A 9,000-nucleotide genomic window follows, 5' to 3' on the forward strand; every position below is an offset into this window, starting at 1 on the left:
TGTAATTTTAAAAGAATACAAAGGTAATTGCCAAAAAGTCAGTATTTCTGTCTTGTTCTGCCCCCAAATCCTGATTATCTTTTTTTTTTTTTTCAAATTTGCTCCTCTGTATGCAGTATTACAGACTTTGAACATGCCTGTTAGGAAAATTTACTAAGAGCTATCTTATCCTGACAAGATTGGCTATAATTTAATCAATACTTCCATGCTTAAACTTCTAGTATAAAACCCAACCAACAAGCAAGTACTACTACCTAGATAAGCTTGTTTTGAGCCAGTGTGCACATGATGCTTTATCATTGGGGGGAAATGTGGCACTTGGGATGTTTAAGATCTGTGGACATTGCTTCAGGAGAAGAGAAAGCTGTTTAGAAAAAGACCAAAGGTTTGTCAGCCCAGAAGGCTTTCTAATTGCATTTATCACCTCTTTGGTGGCAGTGTGTGGACAGGGGCAACAGTCATGGGCTTCTAAATCAGACTTAAGTTAAAATCCCTGCTCTGCCACTTGAAGAAATAATTTTCTGTGGCTCTCCATGATGGTTAATTTAGTATGTCCACCAGACTGGACTACAGAGTGCCCAGATGTCTGGTCAAACATGATTCTAGGTTCTTCTGTGAGGATGTTTTTGGATGAGAGTAACATTTAAATTGATAGGCTAAGTAAAGCAGATTGTCCTCCTTCATGTAGCTCGGCCTCGTTGAATCAGATGAAGGCCTGATTAGAACAGAAAGGCTGACCCTTTCTGGAGGAAGAGAGACTTTCTGCCTGCAGCCTTTGAATGGAAACATCTACTTTTCCTGGGTCTCAAGCCTGCCAGTCTTTGGGCTGGAACTACACCATCGGATCTTCTCGGACATCTCCACTTTGCTGGCTCACCCTGCACATCTTGGGACTTCAGGTAGATAGGTATAGATAAATAACTCTAGAGATCCCTGACTAATACAAGCTCTTTTGTCATTATTTTTAAACATGTAAAAGGGGAATTATATCTACCTGAGAGGTTTAGAGATCATGTATTGGAGCATCTATCATCTCACACATAACTTACCCTAAAAGCATGTCCCCTACTTAAAGCAAGATAGAAGGATATTTGAAATGGTTTTCTACATAAATAATACAAAGAAATGATGGAACGTTGGCAAACTTACTTCGTTAACACCCCCAGGACAATTTTCTAAAAAAGTCACCTATTTTTCTGCATGAGGGGGAAAAAATCAGTTTTCTAGATTGCCAGGTCTTTCTACACCAATTTCTACAAATAATTATTAAGTACCTACTGTTTGCCATGCTGTAAGTATCAAGACTGAAACAATCCCTGCCCTTATGTAGTTTATCAACTGATAACTCTTGGGAGGAGGGGAGGTTGTTATATCATCAGGCCATTATTAATATGATTAGAGCTATGAGGGTGACAGTTACAAAAAGTATAAGAGCACAAGGGGAAAATATCCAGAACCAGAGGATGAGTAAATGTCTGAGGGGGAGGAGAGGTTTTAATTTTCAAGGCTGGGAGACCAATTCAGAGTGGTCCACTTTGCCCTCTTCTCCAAAATGGCCCTGATTGGTTCTACCCCTTGTTATGTCTGCAGTGTTCCTTCCTGTGGCATGATCACCTGAACAGTCTTTTTCTTCTGACTTTAAATTGCAAGATGAAATCCAGTTGCCATCCCTCATTCATCAAGTGAAAGCAAGACAAAGTCAGGATTAAACCCAGGTAGGTAAACCCTCATTGCTTGGGCTAAAACTGAAAAGGTCTTGTATTCAACCTTGATCAGTTCACCAGTGAGGCCAAGAAGTCAAATCAGTGGAGTTATGTATTGTCACTGGCTAATAAAGAAATACCTGATCTACATGGAAATGTTTCATGATCTCAGTACCAATAGTGGTGTTTTAGATTAAGCAATACTACACAGTAATTTTGAAGAGGAAGATTAAGTGGATATTTACACCAGAACCATTCTCAGTATTTGCTGCCCATCAGTTAGCACGTAGGAGGGTCTCTAACAAAGTAAAGAGCTGAGGACTCTGCCTTTTCCATTGTGTGACCTTGGTCAGATCACTACCCTATTTAAGCCCCTATAAAACAGGGAGAATGCGACTGACTATCTCACAGGGCTGTCATGAAGATGAAATGCACATGAAGCGCTTGACCCATGCTCAACACCTGGTAAGTGTACTCAGCTGCTCATTATTGTCCATTATTGTTCAGCTGTTTAACAGAGTACCAGAGTGCTGTAAAAATTGTTACGATTGCATCTGCCATGACCATTTTAGTTCAGAAAATTTTTCTTGATCAAAGACTACCATTTGGTTAGAACCACAGTCAACCAATCATAGTTAGTTTGTGTGTAAGATTTCTTTGATTATTACATTCTTTGATCAACATCCAGAACAAGAAACTGGAAAAGAACAGAAGCAATAAACACCGCACAAAGGTGATAAGATTGGAAATAAGCTGAGAGAAGTAACCCAAACAGTCCTACATTTTTCTCCTTCCCACTTTGTCCTTTAGTTAACATCTGCTCCATAGGATGAAAAAGCCTAGTGAGAAATGCAAAGTTCTGAAGATTCCCAGGTACCTATTACCACGACCACCAGGGGGAGACCTGGCCACACCTTTCTATGGCCAGGTACTAGGTATAGTGGAGCAGTCTCTTTCTTGTAAGTTTCTTATTAACATTTAATCAAGAATAGAAAAACTGCAGTGCTGTTGACTAATGGGAGTATACTAGTTGATTTCAAAGAAGCTGTTTCATCTAGCTAAGCTTTTATTAGTATCCTCAGAAAAACAGAGGAGAATGTAAACCCTAAGGGTAGAATCAAACTCCAAATAATAAGCAGATCAAAGCAAGTGGATCTGAGACTTTTTTATCAGTAGGCACAGAAAAATGCACACGTGCAGGGTAAGAGCTCCAAGAAATTATGTGTGTGATATCAAATACAATTTCTAATCTCACATCACCTTCAAACACATCTTAAATGATAGGAAACATTTAAAATAATCCACTTCCCGAGTGAAGCACATTTCTCTAGCCTTAATCTTCTAATTTTCTGAAGAGTAAGGAGATTTCTTTTCCTTCTTGGTAAGAAGGATTCAATAAATTCATAATTCTTTGGGAGGATGAAATGAACAGTCAACTATCTCTTTCTCTGTGTGTGTGTTTGTATATGTGGAAAATACTAATGTTTTACATGTATCAGCTTCAAGTTAAAAAGTCACTTTACAGATATAAATCAAAGTATAAGGTATGCAATTACAAAAGAAGCAAACTGCTTTTGGAGGTTAAATTTTTATTGCAAGATGTACCAGCAGAAGGTCCAGAGAGATTCAAAAAAGATAAAGGACTTCCCTGGGTTTCAATAGTTAGAAAAGACTACATGAGAAAGCCAAACATAAACTGAGTCTTAAAATACACACAGTAAGGAAAGAAAGACCTGTCGTAGTCCATTCAAATCTGCTAGAATAAATGAACAAATGGCTTCACTCCCTCAAAACTGTTTGAACAGAGGTAAAGCAGCAGAAGAGTTCAGTGTGAAGTGGAAGTTCATGACAACCTTCCTCTTATGCAAATGCCATCAAATTTCTTAACCCACTAGTCACTTGGGCAATCATTTTAACCCAAATAATTTAGTAAGAAATCGTATCTTCTGCTATTCCATTTGCATGATCTGCCCTCCCTCCGTCTTATTTGTGTATAATATTACTTATGTTCAACATCCATCTCAAATGCGATTTCCTCTGAGAAGCCAATGACAATCTTGTTCCTTTCACACTCCCCAAACACTAATATGCAGATATTTAGTCATTCAAGGAACAAATATGAAATATCTTAACAGACACTTTGGTTGGATACAAAGACATACTTAAAAACAGCCCTTAACTTTAAAATGATTCCAACCTAGTTGGAAAACTAATAATAATAGCCTAAAACAAAATCATTATAGCTAAAATAAAAGTATGTGCAAACTACAGTGATCCAATCCATTCAAATTCCGTTCTTAGGGCTTACAGAGAGGTTGAGACCATCTTTCCAGAAAAACTGGCATTGAACTGGTACATAAAGGATAAATGAGATATTCCCAGTCAGAAACTAAGAAGAAAGACATTAAGGACTGCGGGGCGGAGAAACCAATGGGGAAAAAAGCAGAGAGGCTTTAGGCTGTATAGGGCACTAGTGGCGTGTGAAGTTATGGACTCAGTGTAGTTCTTCATGACCAAGCCCGACTACCCTCTGGCGCCATCATTCAGCATTCCCAAACTATGCTCTAGGAATCAGCTATTCCATCCTAATTTAGATACCATACCAAGCTGCTTTCTCTTCTTGGAATGCCCCCCTATACTTTAAAATATATATAAAAATCCAACTTCTCCAAGAATCAAAGAATCAATTCAGACAGACATTGCCTCCTCTGGGGAGCCATCCCTACTCCCTCAGTTAAGATTAGCTGCCCCTTCTTTGCAGCCCACAGAACTCTGCTTATTTTCTCTCCGAGTCCTTACTACACTTATTAGAAGCCTTTTCGCTTAAGCCATGAAGTCTTTTCTGTTTCCCTACCAGCTAATATTTGTTGAGTGAGTGAATGAACACACAAGTGAATGCATGGACCTCTGTTAAGTACCAGAAACTCTGGTAGGTGAGGGGAGGGGGACAGAGGTGCAATAAGACATAATCCTTTCTCTTAAGGAGTTTACAAGTCCCGGTAAGTCATCAGTGATGTTATCAGTGGCTGAGGATGAAGGGAGAAGAGAGGCCACTGAGTTGTAGGAGACATTGGCTGACATTGGAGGGAAGAGGGATGCCTGATGTCTGCTAACACAAAAACTGAGAACTGGTAGACCCGTGGCCAGAAGAGCCACTGGCAGGTTTTGTTTACCTCTTTAAGCTAACATTAAAAAACCAGAAGATTTTCTGTAATAAGGTAGATTTTTGGCTTCATTTGAATAATTTGGTGACATGGAACTGCATTCTCAGGACTAAAGGAACAGCTTCCCTTTTTAGATATGGCATTAACTCTCACGTTTGCCAGTTTTTATATTAGAAATAAACTTATCTCAGTTAAGGAATGTGTCACTTTAAAGAAAAGCTTAGGTAAATCACCGTGCAGGCAATATTGAGACATGGCCTCAAAAGTGACGGTGGCATTTAAATGATGATTCAAGGCCACAGAAAACAACTTCAGATTCTCACCTACAGTTCCCAATAATTGGTCAAACTGTACATGTGAGTCGGGCATGACTATCTGTAAGAACGTCACTGTATACAGCACAGTTTTATAAAGTGTCATCTTTGTAATTCTTTTCCAGACTTTAATCTCATCTGAAATTAATATCATAACCCCTACCTTCTTTTATTTGTATTTTCCTAGAAGATCTTTGTTCATCTTTTTCAAATTTTCTGAGTAATTTTAATTTTGTACTTTCTGTGCAGAATATACATAAGAGAAGTGCAGAATGTTCTTTATTTTGTAATTCAACTAGAGTCTTTTTTTTTAGTAGTTAGATCCTAACATATTTATATCTGTGGATACAAGTAGTTAGATAAGTTTTACTTCTATCATCTTTTAATGATTTCTTTCTTATCTTTAGTTTTTTAAAAATAAAATTTCACTCTATGTTCTACACTTGTGTTGGTGTATGTTTTTCTTGTGACAATTTTGGAAAGTTCCTATTTTTGTTTTAATTGTTATCTTTATTATGAAATAGACTTTCTCCTCTATTTGATTAGACAGTGTCTGACTCCTACCTCTTCAAGAATCATGCCACGAGCACATTTGCACTATCTCTCCCTGCCTTCCCTCTCTGCTACCAACCTAAATAGACATCTGAGGGAAGTAGGTTATGGGTGGCAGAACAGCAAGTGTAAAGGCATAGAGTATATTATGCTCAGCGTTTTTTGTTTATGTGTTTGAAGAACAGCAAGGAGGCCCCTGGGGCTGGAGCTGAGTGAAAGAGGGAGTGAGAAGTGATGAGCCAGAAAAGTTGTTAGAGCTACGTGACTATTTGTCTTTTACTCCGAGAAGGAGCAAACACTACTGGAGGTTTCTGAGCGGGAGGCTGACATCTGATTTACATGTAACACAGGCTCCTGTACAGAGACCAACTGTAGGGGCACGAAACACAGAATCATGGAAACCTGTTGGGAGGCGATCGCAATAACCCAGATGAGAGGAATGGTGGCGACTTCATCTAGGATGCAGTGGTGGAGAGTTGGTCAGATTCAGGATAAATTTTGAAGATAGAATAGATCAGATTTGCTGATGGGCTGGCCATAGTGTGTGAAAAGGAGAAAGAATCACTGCAAGGCTTTTGACCTGAGCACTCACTGAGACATTCTCCAGACTGCTGTAGGAGGATAGCAAAACCTGTAATTAAACCCCGAATTAGCAACCTCAGACAGTTAAACCTATTATTAAACTACAATAATAATTGAAATGGTGTGATAATGGAGCATGAATTTGCACACCAAAAAAAAAAAAACTATGAAAAGAATTGAAGCTTAGAAAGGATATTAATTCAAATAAGAATTTAAAGTAAAAGTGTTATTTCTAATCATCATTAAAAGGATAAATAATTCAAAGGATTATGCTAAAACAACTAAATATCCAGCTGGGAGGAAAGAATAATGTTGGAAACCTGCCACTACCTGATATCTTACACTAAATGCTAATCCTCCCCAAAAATGTAAAGATGGTGAGAGACTATAAAGTTCTGAAAGAAAAGACAGAACAATATTTTTTAACTCATGAAGTGGGAAAGACTCATTAATATAACACAAAACACAGAAGCCATAATTTTTTACTTCATTAAAAGACAACAACTTTGCATGACAAACACCCAATAACTAAGATCAAAAGACAAACAAGAAACTGGGGTTGGGGGTACTGTTTGAACAAACATGTATGATATACTCGTCACCTTTTTGTAGTTAACAAAAAAAGCTTTTTAATCTCATAATAAAAAGATTGAGAAGAAAGATAGAATTCTGTAGAGATTTAGGAATAGTGGCACAGGGCATTGGTGGGGAAATTTTTCCCTCACATTTTTCTGATTCCTGGTAAGTACGAAAGCTGTGGAAACAGAGAGGAGGCTTGATAATGCAATCCAAGGCCAAGAAGGAGACAGACATCCTTTCCATTTATTGGAGCTATGTTAGCAGGAGGCTAACTTTAACAGTGCATAACTTTGACACAACATTGTAAAATGATTATAAATCAATAAAAAATGTTAAAAGCAAACAACGACGACGACGACAACAACAACAACAACAACAACAACAACAACAACAACAACAACAACAAAAACAGTGCATAAGGCTGGCTTTCTTTTAGGTACTCTACCCGTTGTCCAGAACACAGCACAAGCCTCTTCCCCATTGCTTGTCCTACCTTCGGAATCTGAAAATCCCTGGCCCCATCTGATAACTGAAGCAATAAAGGCAATTTAAACTCCAGGAATGAGAGAGGAGCAAAAGGATTTATTTAAGTGAACTGAGCAAGGGAAAAGAAGGAAATAGATAGAGTGGGCCAAGGGAGAGAGGTTTTTGGAGGGGAGATTGGTCATGCAGATTGTCCCTAGAGCTAGGAACTGAGGCCACATCTGAGCACGTTGGATGAGATAGGTAGGGATATTTCACACTCTCCTGCACTATGCAAGTGCAGCACTAGGACACTGAAGGCTGCAGAGAACACAGTGCCATTTAAGCAATGGATATGGAAGGTTCCTCTTGAGAAGCCTGATGAAAGCAGAGGTAGCAGGGCTCACCGCATATGACAAGCACCCAGTGGGAGCAACTCTCCTGTGAGCACTGAAGGTAGCAGCAGGATGGTACCAAGCCCAGTGACAATACTGAAGTCAAGGACACACAGCTCATACATACTGACAGAGGGTTTCAAGCGGAGGACCACAGAGGAGCCCTTGGGAGGTGGTGGAGGGATTCTGTTACATGGAGTTGGATGACTTCCACACGCTTGTCTATGATGAATTCTGAGCACTTTTGAGAGCCCTGGTTCTTTTCCTTCTTGTATGTGGTATGACTTTGCTTCTGGAGTTTGTAATTTTGGGATGGGCCCTGTGAAACTTTGGTACGAGATGGGCAAACTGTCCAACTGCATAAGACTGATCAAGATGTATCATGCAGTGGATTTCCTTTAAAACGTGTGTGTGTTGTTTGGAAGGAAGAGTAGTGATAATATTTCAGTACTTCTTTGTAGGCAGCTCAACACTAGGAAAGAAGACTGAAGAGGCACACTTGGCCCAGTGACTTAAGCTGTTGGCCCCACTGATCCCAGGAAACTGTAGTAAGAACCTGAGGGGCCTCCCGGGCAGGGACACTGGCTGGGCAGATGTTCAGGCCAGGAATCCGCCAGGATGGCCATTTCAAATATTAAATTATTGAAATTCCTCTGAACCAGCCGGCGAATGGCCTCTGCCCAGAGACGACCCCCAAGTGCTGCCCTGGCTCTCCTACATCTTCTCCCAAATCCCCTCTTCCACCCAGTTCCCTGCGATCCAACAAGAAAAGGGCCTCCAAAATCCTGTTCCAACACTACAGTCCAAGGGAATGAATGACCAGAAAAAGGTCTCAATTTTTCCGTCAGCTTTTGCATCATTTTCCAAACTTTGTTACACCCTCTCCATGCTGGTTAAACTTCTTTTTCCCCCTCCCTTTTCTACTTCCCATGTAGAAGTAGCTAGAACCTTCTTTTCTCCCTACACTTACCCCCACTGAGCCCAACTTCTCAAGATAACCTTCTTGAGACTAAAACTCTGGAAACTGCTGACCAGTCCTGGATCTTCTGTTGGAGCAATGCCCAGCTGCTAGGCTGCATCCAGTTTCTTGGAAGGCTGGGCATCAGCTTCTGCAGCTCTTGAGAGTGATTAAACTTAAAAGGAGGGTGAGGTTCCTCTAAAAACAGTGTCCCTCCCAGCCCCTTTTCTTCCTGTCCTCTCATTTCTGCCTTATTTTCTTCACCAGGTTTTTCATTTCTTGGTTTCTCTC

This window comes from Camelus ferus, chromosome 11 (genome assembly GCF_009834535.1).
Source record: "Camelus ferus isolate YT-003-E chromosome 11, BCGSAC_Cfer_1.0, whole genome shotgun sequence".
NCBI classification, from domain to species: Eukaryota; Metazoa; Chordata; class Mammalia; order Artiodactyla; family Camelidae; genus Camelus; species Camelus ferus.